The sequence below is a fragment of the Papilio machaon genome, chromosome 11 (genome assembly GCF_912999745.1).
Source record: "Papilio machaon chromosome 11, ilPapMach1.1, whole genome shotgun sequence".
In the NCBI taxonomy this organism is placed as follows: domain Eukaryota; kingdom Metazoa; phylum Arthropoda; class Insecta; order Lepidoptera; family Papilionidae; genus Papilio; species Papilio machaon.
In genome coordinates, this window is record NC_059996.1 from 2,094,155 (window position 1) to 2,110,689 (window position 16,535).

General features: G+C 31.5%; 1 protein-coding gene across 1 annotated transcript in view; it reads right to left on the bottom strand.

Annotated features, from left to right (window-relative positions):
* LOC106708685 (Kv channel-interacting protein 4) overlaps positions 1-16,535 on the bottom strand; it is a gene marked incomplete at its 5' end in the record, with an annotated part of 75,290 nt that overhangs the window by 15,720 nt on the left and 43,035 nt on the right. The window lies entirely within an intron of this gene.

Sequence of the window (16,535 nt, forward strand, 5' to 3'; positions counted from 1 at the left end):
ATTATTCTTTAAAAACATAAAAGGCAGCATCTTTTATTTCATCATTTCAAGCATGTAAAAATGTTTGTTTCAAATCGATGTTCGATTAGAAACATATTTTGTATTAAGTTTACACTTGTTTTTAGCTGAAACTTAAACAAATGCCTGTTATTATAAATTATGATAACGGGAACAAAATGTGAAATGAATTTTCTAAAGAAACATAAAATGTAATATTCACTAAATATTTTTTCTGCGAAAGAAATTCAAAGTTCGAGAATTTTCCTTTAAGGAAATATTTTCTTTACATTGAAATAAAAGAGGAGGATCTGTAGAATAAAGCGCTATAATAAATTCCGCTTCCAAGCTATTGCTACGAAGCTAAGGATGTGTCCTATTTTACTTAGTCACAGTTGTTTCTACGGCTCACGGTTCTTATGCTATCCTCTGCGGATAGGGCGAATAAGATTTTAAAATTCAAAGAGCAAGCAATACGTCACTTGTATGAATATCCACAAATAAAAACACAATAAAATGTTTCAATGAAATCGTAAATAAATTGTTTATGTAAAACTTGAAGTTAACGTTTTTTATTTTATCTGAAAATTGAGCAGTTAATAAAAAGATCTAAAGTTAATGTACACTTATTTATTACCTACCTGTTTAAATAACAGCAATACCAAACGAAGTCGTGGGCCTTTGATAATTTTTCACAGTGTACTAACAGATACAAAAGTTTTAAAAGAAGTTGAAACAAGAGCCGCAACTATCGCTCTCTACAGAACTTAGATCCGTTTGTGTTTGTTCTTACACAAAAATCTTATTTATCTTCGCCTATGTTATTACAAGATGCTAAGTGGTTACTGCTTTGTTTTCAACACGGACAAATTAAATGAACACTTTCTTTTCATATTTTTTCAACTCATAACAAAGTAAAACGTATATCTACTAAAATGAATGAATGAAATGTTATAACTATGTATAATTGAATCCAATCTTAATTATACAACAGTGTTTATTAAGATTTTACACTTTAGTATTTTTATAAAGTGCTAAGCAATGTTTGGGCGCATTGCTTTTAGTTACGAAAAATAGAGTGATAGAAAAAATAACAAAATAAAAACATTTGTTTCTCCCGTTTCCATTTTATGAAAACTAGATTATGTACAAAAAGATAAATTTAAACTGAAGAAATATAATTTAATGAGCGTTTTAAATGACTACCTCTTACTCGGAACATTCACAAGAGTGGCAAGTTTTGAACTTTCAAAGAAACAAGTCGCTGCAACATACTCAGCGACTTTCGTCACTGACATCTCCAACTAGTGTAACATTTTATGATACTTTGAAATTTTCTACATGATATTTTCGACGGAAAACTTTTACAAATTAATTAATTATAGTTTCACATTTCCAGAAAGTTACAAAATTCCACATTCTGCTTCTAAAAAGCGTAGTTTTATTTTAAGTTAATCAAAGTTGTAGCAACAATTTTCAAACGGTTGCTTCATAAGACAAGAAGACATTTTATAACTTATATCAACACAAACTATGCGTTTACTACTTTTTAACTTTTAGAAAACTTTTTTTTGCGAGAATGTTTTTCGTGTATCTATACTAATATTATAAAGAGAAAATATTTGTTTGCATTGAATATGTACCGAAACTACTGAACCAATTTGAAAAATTCTGTCACTTATGGGAAGCTACCCAATCCTCTGGTGACATAGGCTATATTAATTACTAGATTTTTTTTAAATCTGCGCGGACGAAGTGCAATATATGTATTTGTATTTGTGTATAGGTTTCTGAGACTCTCGAGGATGAAAACCTGGTGCACTGATCCTACGTAAGTGGGATAAGGTTATGGAGATGATGATGATTTATGTGTATCTCCGTTACCAAGTGTTTGAGGCCTCAATTTAAATAAATTTGTCACGTGTTATTCGATTCGTACTTTCCCACGGTGCCAAAGAAAAAGTCAGGCAAGTATTTTTTTAATCTATTTATTTAGTGTAATTTTAAAAAGTAATTTTTACCCTTCAGTGGTTGTTCTTCCATCGTTTTTTTATTGTAAAGAATGTAAAGTCATTCGGAAGGTTATTTCCTTCTTGCACTACTAAGTAAATAGATAAATAAGTTACATTTTGATTACATGGGTTGTATAGCAAACGAGATGGCGGCTTTAGCAAAGAAATGCGCTTTGTAGGAGATGAAATAGACTTAGGCATACTGTTGGCTTACCGTCGGTGCCGCAGCACTTTGAAACGGTCACTAGTATATAGATTGAGAACTCAGTCTTGTGTATTTTTCTCTAATGCTTTATATCTTGGATTTAAAAATAAATACTCACTGTTGCTTTCAAAGACCTTAAGTAGTTACCAACGATAGCATTTAATGTATGTGAAATGTACACTAAGTGACTATCTATGTAAGGATTAACCGAATCTCAATGTTTCATGTTGTAAACTAACAAACACTCGTAAGTTTTTAAATTTCTAGTTTAAAGGTAAACGCGCATTCGACAATTCAATTCGTCGCCATCAACCCGACTGTTCAATCAATATCTCAAGAAAAATCTATACCGTTCTTAGTAAATGTATACAATCAAAAGTACTTTTATGTGCTGAGTCTCGAGGAAAATATTTGCAGATTCCTTTCAAAGGGAACTGAACTACTATTTATTCCATTTCGTTACTGAAGTGGTGATATACTGTAGCTCTTTCGAGCTCTAACCGAGTCGACTGTTTGTAAATATGTCATTTGAGTCGACTAACTGCGCCATGGCTGTAAATGAAGCGGTTTTATTGCACATTGAGAAGTATACGAAATACTCGTTCAAATAACGGATATGAGATGTACTTTGATGTATTTTTAATTTTACCTTTGCTTTTAAGTTTGGAATCATTTTGTATGTGGTTGTACTTTTAAATTAATGTGAAAAATAATAATTCATTAAACGAATTTTAATGCTGAACATTACTGTTTACACGAAGTTTTTTAATGTTTGGGTATAAATAAGACCTTTCACTCATTAAATAGAAACATTTTGTTAGTTTTAATTTGATTTCTGAATGGTTACATTCAAAATTTTACTGCTTATACTTGTTGCGATGAAATTGCACTTTTATTTGCCAGATTTATTTATTTCATAATAGTTTTATTTGCGTAAGAAATCGTGGCAAGTTGCAGTGGGTTTTTACGCTCACGTAAAGAATGGATCCTTGGAGGAGCGTTCTCGTTATGGCCCCGATCCGAGCGGGCCGTTTGCCTCAACGGTTTTTTGCCTTACTATTTATATTTTTACAGACTGTAATACAGTGTGAAGAATATTGTACTGTATTTTATATTGTTTTAAAGTCACAATTTGTTATAGTAATTTGTGAAGTGTTTTAAATACAAAACAATAATAATTTTAATTTCGTCAGAATTGTTTGTTAACCCTTTCCACTCCAATGTCGAGTGTCACTCGACACTAATTTTGTTCCACTAGCTCCACTGTCGAGTTATACTCGACATGGTGTAATACCCCTTTTTCGGAAAATTTTAAAACAGGAGGGATTTTTGTTACTAAAATGTTTGAATCACGAATGGATTAAACATATTATAGAATCGTAAGATACTATAATTCAATTAAATTTTATCGATGCTACATAATAAAACTAGTTGTTATCGCACCGTTCTATGTTCGCGTCGGAAACAACTTATCTCGTACTGCTTTATAAGAAAAACACTCAAGTGGTGGAGAAAACTATTTTTCTGGGGGCTAGAGGTCTCTGTTATAAATTCTTATGTGTTGTATAAAGACTGGAGTGTAAGAAATGGAAAAGTAGCAATGAGTCATAAGAAGTACAGACAAACTTTGCTCATGTCACTCATTGGAGACTTTAGGGCACCCAAAGCAAGTCGCAGAACCAAAAGGGATTATAAAGATTAAAATTTAGGATTTTCATATAGTATCATGTAATTACTCAGAAAACAAAGTTTATTAAATAAGAAAAAATCGTTTTTTTACAAATTACACAAAAAACACTAAAAGTAAAAATACGTAATTTTAGCGTGGAGCTGGTGGAATAAAAACAAAAACAGCCTTGGAGTGGAAAGGGTTAATAAGGCGTAAGAAGGTGGTTTTTAAATAGACTCTGATATCTCAATGTGTCTAAATATAAGTTTGTTCATTTCAATACAGACTAAAAATGCAAATATAATTTTTACTGTAAAATAAATATGTAAAGAACAAATTCTGTGCAGTCAATTTGAATACGAATAAAAAACCTGAGATTAAATTATTACCAACTTTCAGATCGTGAATTGATTATACATAGAAATGTGTAGTTCAATCTTTATCCTTATTATATTAGGAAAGAAGTTTAATTTCCCTTATTCGTAAACATAATGCAAATATGTTGGGCGACAGTCTATTCTATACATTCTTGATGTTAGCTATACAATGATTCCCCCTGATACTCCTTATGCATTATCTCGTGTTGCTTCATTTGTAACAAGCCTCATTTTTTTATCGGAAAGTAAATTTGCAAACTGTTATATTGGGGATAATATTTGTACCATACAAAAAGAATGATATATAAATAGGAAATTGTGTATACTATATGTAATTTTTCGCTATGTCACGTTTTGATCTCCGATAGTCAAAACGACTGAACCGATTTCGATGAGAGAGGTATTATCAATTCATATTATTCCTTGGCGTGTTTTACAGGTATAGTCAGGGGTAATTATTTAATAATTATTTTTTTTTTTATATGAGAAGGGGGCAAACGAGCGACGCGAACACCTAAATGATCATCGACGCCCATGGACATCCGCAACACTAGGAGAATTGCAGATGCGTTGCCGGCCTTTAAGAAAGATATACGCGTAAACTTACTGCGAAACTGTAAAATGTGTATCATCATCATCATCATCATCATCATCATCATCATCATCATCATCAGCCTTCCTCTGCCCACTACTGGACATAGATCTTCTCCAATGCCTCCCACAGCAAAATATGACCGAAAAACGTCAATTTTGTATTAAACTACTTATAGCCTGTTTGAATATGTAGATATCGATTGCATAAGTTCGTGTATGGCAGCTCTTACATATATTATATTTAAAAGAATCTGAATTCATTGAGAAACTTGTAATAGTTGTAGCTAAAATGTGTTTGCAATTTGTTGAAGCCATTAGATATTATCGTTTGTATATGCTAAGTTAAGCTATTAACATTGAAATTGCTTCGCGGTTCTGTTGTCCTTTATGCATCTCTGAGTGAGTCATTTACTGATTGCTTATTCGAATCGGTATTACTAAAGCCTTGATAGTGTGTAGACTGTGTAAATAATTTAATGAACACACTATAGCACTCTGAAATATTTAAATAAAGTTGCCAAATTGTATAAATTGGGAAAAAATATTGTATTACATTATTCTTCTTCTTCTTCCTGTACTTCATAGATAGATAAAAGCTGATGATAATGACGATCCAAATATTTTTACGATAAGAAAAAGGTCATTCAAATGGAAATAGAAGATTTAATCTTTCTAATTTTTAAAATTAATAAAACTTAATCTTTAACAATCTGATTTTAAAAATCGTCAACGATTAGTTAGGTTACATTAAAAAGATGAAATTCCTAGAGTTATTAGTCTTCTTTGTGTTATGCTCTAATAACACATTACAATAATGCTCTAATTCTATATGGCCGCAGTACACAATGTTGACAGCGCGTAATCTCTTCATTCACGCAACGTCACGAACATGCGGTTCTGGTAACATCGATGTGAGTCCATTTAATTCCAGATATATTTAGTACGATTGTATGCCAGTGTTAATTATTTTAAACGTAATGAAACCTTTAATTTCAGAATTTATAAAAACTTAGAAACTATAGATATAATCTTTTATTATGAATATCGTTTAACTAATTTTATCATCAATATTATTCTGTCACAACTAGTTCAAAAGTTGTTCCAACTCCTAAGTTGATAATTAAAGTCGAATTAGCCTTTACTTTGAGATAATTTGTTCGTAGTATAACAAGTTGGAAGCAGTTCAACTAAATAGTTGGCAATTGCAGTCGAGAGTCACACTGATCGGGCGTGGCGTAGCTCGTTCGTAGCAAATCACGTAGCAATTCGTAGCAAGAGATCGCTTTGTGTCCCTGCAGCCAATATTGGTGCCGTTACAAATCTGTTACACATTCACGTATTCCTTTGCTTTATAACTTTGTTTGAAACATTTATTTTCTTTGGAACTCTAATTACGGGTTTCAATATTACCGACCAATTATGACGCGGTGCCGAAAAGAAAGAAGTATAGTACAGTAATTAGGTTATAATAAACTATTTATTGTGATTGACATTAGTGGCCAATAAAACACGTTGGAACCTACCCAAATATCGAATAATTCCGTCTCTAATAACAGCCAAGTATTTATTTAGTATTCAGATTGAATATTTGAATTTCCCTTGACGAACAAATATTTGCCAAAGTGTTCTTTATCAAAGGGTTACTGAGATACAGTTAATAATATCTGCTTCGAATATTTATTTGATACAAATAATTTAATTAGAACATAAATGTAAATATATTATATCTGCTTCGAATATATTTTACGTTTTAATTAACTGTAAATATATTTTCTCATAAATCCAACCCATTGTGTTATATCTGTAAGGGAAAATGTTAAATATCCTTAAACTTTTCTAAAGAAGACGAGTATACAATGCAAAATAAAAATATTATTGATTTATTTTCTTGGAGTTATATAATGGAGTTGGAAATTATCATTATTTTCGTCAAGAATTTAAACAAATTGATGACCAATTGCTTAAGTCTATAGCATTGTTTGCATATATATATCTTCTAATCGCAATACACAGCCGTTTTCCCTTACATCGCATTTAAAAGGTCTTTGTGATGACGTCATAAAGGCGACGAAGATTTGGCTTCATATCGCGAGAGGTGCGTAGTGTGCGGCGTTCTCGGTGTAAATGGTCCACATTCGCTGAATGGAATTTGTCTCAGGGTTGAGCCGTATTCGGGGAATTGCGCCCGCATCGAGTTATTGCGGGCAATATTGAGATAGTGCGAGCGAAATACCTAAGCTTTTCTTATCTTATTTTTGTGTAGATAAATAATCTGATAAGACATGCAAATAAGAATATGAAATTTTTTAACATTTTCAATAACTTGATACGAAACGTCTTAATTTGCAAAAGGTATATTCAATAAGCCATTATTGCATACTAAATATATTACGTGTGTTTAACACTTATATTGAAGCTTTAATAAATAATTTCCGAACAAATTAATCAATAAGCCAGACAAACTGTATAGTTCACTATTACTAGTAATAGAACACCTCTCAATCTAAAATCTTACTAGTATTATAAATGTCAATGTTTTGATGGATGGATGGATGTTTATTTGAAGGTATCTCCAGAACGGATCTCGATGAAATTTGGCATACGTGTAAAACATAGTCCGGAAGAACACATAGGCTATTTAGTAATTATTTTTAATTCCGCGTTGACGGAGTCACGGTCGACAGCTAGTCATCCATAAAATTTAATATCCAATAACTACACTAAAATATTCTTCAGAAATATATATTTAAAACGATTTTAAGGTTATCTATAGACACTATTAACGTATTCAAATTTACTCTTCACATTCAGTTGTACAAACATCAGTTTGAATTTCCGATTTCTCGTTTGCGTATGTTATTTCTCACGTTGGAAAGTCTATTGAGAGATATTGGTAACGTTTTCGAGAGCTTTTCCCTTTCAATACTACCTTAAATACTGTGTGATACAGTCGGTAAAATAAACTAGCAATGATAACCAATGAGGATATCACTATTAAGGTAAAAATATTTGACGTTTATTTGGTATCGTCTGTGTTAGATAATATATTTGAAAATAGGACATGCCTCGGTTGAAATAATCATCATTAGACTCTTATAATAAACCATATTTTCTATTTATTTTTTGCGATAAAAATGACAAATGAATCTCGCCATGAAGTCATTTAAAACTTATTGACATGGAATAAGTTTTATGAAAATGTTCAGAACTTTAAGATTAAGTAACATACGTAATACTTCCATGTTGAAGAAACTGTCTAAATAAAGAAGCAAATGGAGTCGTCACGATAAAGTTTCGCAGTCATCTAAAGGATTATTCCCTTGGCTACGACTTTCGTTATTACCTTTTTTCTGCCTTACCGTTTGTTTGTTATAAGAGAGAGAAGCTACCATTTAGTAATATTATTTTCTTTTATATTTTATAATTCCTTTTTATTGAGACCACAATTTGCAGTTTAAATCTAGCTATTAAAATATATCTTGCTCTTTTCACGTACCAGTATGTCGTCGACATTTGAATGCCTTTTGAGAAATATTTGCAATATCGTCTTGCGTTTTCTATTTTTGATTGCTTCGTTTCCTGCATACGCTAACGGTCTTGACGGAGAGTACAAATAGTACTCCAATATAATATGAATGTTAAAATGAATGTTTGGATATATGTCTTTTTTATTTTACTGTCTTATTTTTACGGGGGAATCGCAGTGCACAAACATATACTCGTATACTGTGGCTTTTGTCTATATTAATTGTACTGTTTTATTGTTTTGTTTTATCAACATTATTAACGTCCAGAAGCGTCATTATGTTAAAAGAAAGTGAGTACAATGTCAAAAATGTATTGTGGCTTGACTAATTGAATAAAATTAAGCTTTAATGACTAGCTTTTCGTAACTAAAGCCGGTCTATGTGATTAGTAGTGAAATCAGCGTCTCGAGTACGTAAATTCCGTTCTATTTCGAGCTCTCGGTGGGAAATCGACGTCGGCAAACGTGCCGGCACAAATGCAGCGCTGCATTTTTAGCTTTTCCCGCGCACTCAACTGAGCGCCTTTTTTCAAGCGAGCCTGTTAAATGTAGGCGAGAACGCTTGTGTTTTGTCACGTATTTTATTTGACCATAGAAAAGTGTGATAGTAATATGTTGATAGTTTTTTTGTTAGTCCGACAAACTTAGTTAGACTGCATTTTCTGGTCATGTCCTGTCTTGCTTGCCTGACTGCCACTCAGAGGGACTAAAGATTGTTACATTTTTTTTTTACACGTATAAAGTTTGACATGTTACCAGTTCTTGATTATAACAAACTAGAAGTAAACGCCGATTTGTCACAAGAATAATAAATCATTGAACAAAAACGTTAGGTTGTTTACAAGCGACAGTGTTGATCGAAAAACTGGCAGTAAATTATTGGACGCACCATGTTGCAGGTTTGATTAATGTTCCACGAGCTGCTGTAAAAACCTGTAGCCAATGTAGCTATTTGTCTTTAGAATATTATAACTTATGTACCTCTATTAAAAGCACTTTAACAAACTATTATTATTCGCAAAATAGACATAAAACATTAAAACTGACTGTGCCATGTATATCTAATATATAAAATTCTCGTGTCACAGTTTTCGTTGCCATACTCCGCCGAAACGGCTTGACTGATTCTCATGAAATTTTGTGAGCATATTCAGTAGGTCTGAGAATCGGCCAACATCTATTTTTCATAACCCCCCCTATTTAGTTTTTTTTAACTGCGCGTGGAGGGAGTCGCGGGCGACAGCTAGTGTAAATATAAAAAAAACGCAATTACAGAAATTACAATGAACCGCACTGAAAGTAATAAAGGAGGAAAGTTCTCGTATAGAATGGTGAGAGGTAAATTGATTTACGACTGACCGTAGGCCTATTAGCTCATACCTGGAAAATGAACATGGACGCTTTTATCCTGTTCACGATATTAATACTCTACGGAGGTACGATGTTAATTGAGAGGTATTTCACGTTTGGATTTTCGTTATATAGACAGAATTCAGTATTTGCATATTATTTCAACGATATAATTCTATAAGTAAAAGAAAAAAACTGGGCCTGAGTAGCCGAATACTTTTTGGACCAGATCATCATCAGCTTATACTATACGTCCCCACTGAGAAGCTGGAGCCTACCCTAGTTAGGGGTGACTAGTTAACCACGCTGGCCCATTATGGGTTGGTAGACTTCACCCATATCTTTGAATTTCTTCGCAGATATGTACAGGTTGCATTACTATGCATACACTATCTGTATGGATTCATTGGAATGTACATATGTAAATCGAAAATCGAAAAACCCATTGGTATATAGCGGGATTCAAACCCAGGACCTGCAGATTACAATTAATTAATTTCACCTTATTCACTCTTTTCTTCAAATCGTTATTAGACGTTTAAGTTTTTGGTACAATCCGTTAGGAATTTTTCCAGGAAACTCTAAATTTGAAGGCACTATTCAACGACTTAGTTATTTTAAATGCGTTCAACGTCTATTTTCTACAAAATTAAATTTCATGCAAGATTGAAAGTTTTTAATTGACGATTTAGCAAAATTTCTCTGTAAAGTCAAAGCGCTGCGCCAGAAATTAGTTAGAAGCTTCCTGTGATGAGTTACAGTGTCATCGCGCATTTATACCCAGTCTGTAACATGTGCGAATACGTAACGGAATTTTGTTTATTACTTTTTCTAATACTGCGTTCGTGGAAGAATAAAAACATTTCTTTTTAATTATTTTGGAGGCACTAGTAACTAGGTTAGAGTTAACAGTGTTTATGTGTGCATTGTTTATTTAAAAAGTTTTAAAAACTACAATAATAATACATCACCCTGTTCTAAAAGGTTGATGTATATTCATATAATACAAATTATTATGTAAAAACAGAACCTAAGAACAATATTTTAGAAAATATAATATAATAACATTTTTAAAAACAACGTGTTTCGATCGAACGTGGAGTAGATGATTTACGACTACTTAAGATCGTGAGTTTCAAAGCGGAAGAAAAATGTACTTTGTTGTCTAGGAAATATGTTTACTGAGACTTATTAAAAGTGTTGAAAATATAAATTTTGTAGTGACATTTTATGCTTAGATTTTAGAAACGCCAATAAAATAAACTGTCTGTAATAGATAGAGGAGTATATGTACAGAAAGAAGATTTTCCCTTTCCTATACCACTCTAACCGCCAAGTCCACCTCTATTTTCTTTGAAGAAAAGGGTGAGATGCGAAAAGGTAATATAAAGAATTGCTTAGTGTCGAATTCTCATACGAACTGAAATGTGGTATTTGTAGATGTATATAATTTGTTTCCTAGTGTTGAGCAATATTTTGTACCTATTGTGGAAAAGCGCTGGAGCTCGTCTGTACGAGCATTAGGCATTGACAGTTTCCGATTCAACATGCGGTCTGGACCGGAACTGTTTGCATCTACTTTATATAGAACCGAGTGAAGAGAACGTTGTGGTTATTGGAATATCAAATTGAATTGCGTGCAAGTTTAAAACTGAATTTACACTTGTGTAAAACCGATAAATTTAACTACATATTTAATCGTCTCTACTTGGTTAAAACATTTGCAATAATGCTGGTTGATACATTGACATGTATTTCAGAAACCGGACGTAATTCTAAGCATAAACTTATTACACTACTACCTACGTATTTGCTACGCTTCTTGCTACGTTTGTGTCTACGGTTAGCTCTACATCGCCTATGAAACGTAGCATGCTGGCACTGTAACGTTATGAAAATTATCTTTTTATAATTATGATTTTTATAATGATCTAATTTAAATTAGTTGTACTCTTTTCAAATTGATCTAAAGATACACTATCTAAAATTAAAAAAAAAAATTATCCGTCGTATAGGAAAGAAATTCTCAACTTTATATGAAACATGGCGAGATTCCGAGTTAAATAGGAAAGTTTTTAATTACTTTATATGACATAAATGTGACGTGGACACTTCAGAGAAAAGTTGTCAATGGAATTATGTGTAATTTAAATTAATTACTCTGTGATTTACAAGTCGAAAAATAGTGAAATTTTAATTTTAATATACAGCTTCTATAGAGCTTTAGAAATTTTGAAATCGTTCTTTAAGGCTTTCATGTTAGATCTGACCTCCTAATTAATGTCGCACATCTGGAAATGTTACAGGTATGTATTCGTATATTGGACCAATGGATGCTTAATTAGGTCGAGGTAATAAACAACTTATTAGGTCACTAACATATATTTTGTAGACTATCAATTCTTATTTCAAAGCGTAGTATCCAAACCTAAAACTTCTATACAAACCCGCAATAGCTTTATACTCGTAATAACTGTATACATAACTCTTATTTGATTTATTTAGCTCCTTTTTACAAGATTTTATATATTATTATAACTGGTAGTTTAAGAAACGCTTAAGCGTGTAAAAATGTTGACCTTTTTAGGAAATTTAAGATAGCCAAAATTGACTTGGTTTAAATAAATGAAGAGAACTAAGAAAAAAAAAGACAAAAATGTTAAAATTAATGAAATTTTAAAATTGTAATATTACATTAGTTTTAAGTCTGACGGTGCTTTTACATTATTTTTTTTTAATTTGATGAGAAATGATAACGAAACAAATATTTAATTCAGTTATGACAGCGAGGTAGAGGGAGGTTCGCGACAGAGCATCGGATCGCGTGTCCGTGGCGGCGCCGACGGACCATTACATAATACTGTCTGAATGTAAATTGCGAACATAATAGCTTTTTAATATTAACTATTTTGCATACATATAGTCATATCCAGGAAGTAACAACTAGAAATATCACGCAATTTTTAAATTGTTTTGGACATCAATACCAAAAATGTTAATGCAGCTTTGACGTGTATTCTAGCTGTTTCATTATCGACATACAAAACACATATTCATCATTATTTGTATGGACGTTTCGGAAGAAACTCTGCGGTAATATTGTCTCCTCACAGAGCCTAAGCGGATTGAGCGATTTTGATGCTTTCTGCAGTTGGGTTTATTTTTTTTTTATTAATTACTTTTATGATCATATTCCATGAGTAATTAAGTATAATGTTATTAAGAATTCTTATAGGCTTCATTAAAGTGGACATCGTTATAGTTGAACAATTCAGAAGCCGCATCATCTGGACCAGAAGGTCGGACGTGTTCTGCCTGCGAACGGCACTCTTTAATTTTAAATTCCTCTGGTGTACAAACTCAAGTGGCATAACACGCCAGTGTAACTGATTAAGGCTTTTATAAAAAATATCTAATAAAATTTGGGCCATTATTTAAATGTAATTGCTTTTTCTTACAAAGTGTCTTAAATGTGACAATATTTTCACTATAAATATTGTTAACGTTTTTGATATTTACACAGTAGGAATCTATTGTCGTAACACCAACATTATAAAGCAATATTGGTATCATTTTCGTTTTCTTTAAATAATAGAGATAATATTAATGTTCATTGACACGTGTGATTATTAAATTTCATGGTTTACTTTGTGATATATAAATATCAAACAGAAGACGAAGTTGTTACTCTCATTTCTAAGTTGGGATTTTCATTAGTACAGTATTTAAGTCTCTATAAGAGATTTACCTGAACTAAATCTTAATACGGTCTACAGAGACGGTTATTATGAACGTCATATTTTATTTTATCTGAGAGCGCAAAATATGAGTAATTTCAGAATGTACTAACATCAAGAAACATTTCACAGTATGTACAGTATTCTATTGTATAAATTTTCTCACAAAATTACCTATATTACTAGATGTCTCATCTATGTATGCAACGTTCAAATCACGTATTTACAGATTTTATGATTAAAAAAAAAACTATTTTATTAGCCGACTTCAAAAAGAAGGAGGTTATCAATTCGACTGTATTTTTTTATGTGTGTTACCGTGAAACTCCGCCCCTGGTGGTTCGATTTTGATAAAAAATATTTTAATCGAAAGGAAGTGCTTGCAGATGGGTCCTATTTTTTTGTTTTTTTATTGTTATTTATTACTACTATTCATAATAATTGATACAACAGTAACCGCACTATAAGAAACTTTTTTTTAAATAATATTAAATATTATTTCATGGATTCACATTTTCTATACAGTCACAGTTGTAACTGTGTCATATAAATTTCACAACATCTCTCGAGATTTCATTTTCATGTTACAAGCACATGTCTGTACCAGATAAAGTCCGATTAGTTGCGGTGAGAATCCGCTAGTGTATTCCGCATCGCAAGTTAGCGAAATGTAAATGAAATTACTGTATTATTTATGTTAACAATAATCCAAGCAATTGTAATTTATCTTTAAGTATTGTATTAATTGTGATGATATTCTTTGCTGAATACAAAACAAATACATAAATTAATTGTATTTATAATGTACCATTGTTTTTACAGATTTTTTAAAATAGTATAGATCTTCATTTATTCGGTCGATCCACAACAATAATTCACATTGAATATTCAGTTGGTACAATTTGACTGCGGACGGGGAATGACTTCCGCGGTCTGCGCTGATGTGCTGATAAATGCCGACTTAATTTTTTTATAAAAATTGTACATTTTCACACAACGTTTTATATTATTCATGTATTTATACATACATTTTGAGTTCGTTATTCGGATATTTTATAGAAATAAAAATATTGATTAGAGATATTTTGAACCGTATCGTTTGCTCTATAATAATAATGTCTTCTTTGCATGTCGGATAGATCGTAGAAGGTAGAAGAGAAATGCAAACGATGAGAAGCAGCATCTTTCTTTGTTTGTAAATTTACGATTTTGTTTTGTCACATTCTAGTAAAAAATGGGGTTTGGATCTTGTATTACTATGAGACAAACACATTGTATTTCTTATTGTTAATACATAGTGTATAAACACTGACGCCTATAGTTCTAAAGGCACAGATAATGAATTTTTATTTGGTGGAATTCTATCACACATTTCTCGCACATTGTTCCTTTTAATACCTCCCATGGGGTGTAATGATTGAGTATAGCGTTTGTCGAAGCGTGGAAATTGTTGAAAATAAAAGTGGTTTATTGTTTCGTACGTTTTGTTGTGATGTGAAGAAGTAAATTTTCGTCTGGCGTCACAACAGCCGATTTTATTGGTATCGTGAACTGAGACCGTTACTGGCATCGTAAAAGCGTATGTTTACGACTGAATAGAACAGCATATTAGAAAATTTGGGTCTCGTAAAATACACTAGAAGACTCGATTTTGAATCTAAGTTAAAAGTAACAGTAATAGGTATTCAAGTGATTTAACAAAGTTATGCATACTTACATACAACTATTTGTATCAAAGTTTAGAATATGTTCAGAAGAAGTAAGTTGAGGTATTTAAAATATTTTATTAACTAATGTGGAGAAAAACGAAAGCTCTAAGTAGTCAAACTAAAAAAATGTATAAGAAATACTTATTAAGGAATAATCTTTTTTTACTATAAATAATTGTTTCTTTTTTGATTTATTGGTAAAAAGATTCTCATTTTTCATTTATTGAGTGAAATTCATTGCTAAGACTACAGTCTATAGACTATTTGGATTTCAAATAAAGTGAATTTGGATATCTGTGGTATATTTAATGCCACTGTCACTCTTGATCATGCTAACAACTGTAGTAAGCAAAAGCTAGTTTTTCTTTCCATTAACGCTAGAAATGTCTATTACACTATTACGTAACTATTCATTACATATTAATTTGTAAAAGAAAATCAGTCGCTTTTATTGTATTTCTCTCAATTTCTCTGTAATTTTACATAAGAAGTAAAATATTTTTATTCATACGAGATCATAAATTTTCTAACTTTACTGATGCATCAAAATCAGTTAAGTTGACATTTGAGTCGTGCGAATTGTCAAATGGGATTACGTTGGGGATCACGTGTGAGTTTGTACACCGCGCACGTCTCGCCACAAGCTTGATGCGAAGATTGCCGAACGTATGACTAACTTTATCATTATTATAACTGATAACGGCAAGCGAACTGAATATAATAATAAAAGATTTCATTTTGAAATGTTAAAAGGTAAATAATAATTTTAGGGTAAAAAAGGAAGTGTTAAAAGATAAATTCGAATTACCATAGTGGATGGTGGCAAGGAAGGGAGAATTAGTGAAGGATGTTAAAATGTCTATGTCCAATGTGAGATGACAGGGTTAAAAAATGTGGCATATACGAATAATTACTGTAAAACACGCAGCTATAATGCAATTAAATATAAGAAAATAAAAGATAGAAAAGGAAAAATATATAACAAGTCATATTGCGTTTCGAAATTTAATTGAAAGGTTTTATTTAAAAAGATTTGCAAAAAGATGTCACAAAGACCGTGTAATTTAATGAACTGAAAAACAAAGGTGACATCAAGTTAATTCAGCTGTAATCAACGTTGCGGTTAATTAAAACGGTGGGTTAGGTTCGTGAAATCATTTTAATTACTATATTAGAAATATTAAATCCATATAAGTCGTTAAGCAGAAAATAACTTTTTCGTCATATGGTGAGTGTTTAAAGACAAAATTATTTTTTTTAATAAACCGGAAAATACTTCTTTTAATTAAATTAATAAAAAAACATAGTCTGATTTTCAAGTAATTTTTCTTTAAAAGTAGTGCTTAATTTCACAGGGTT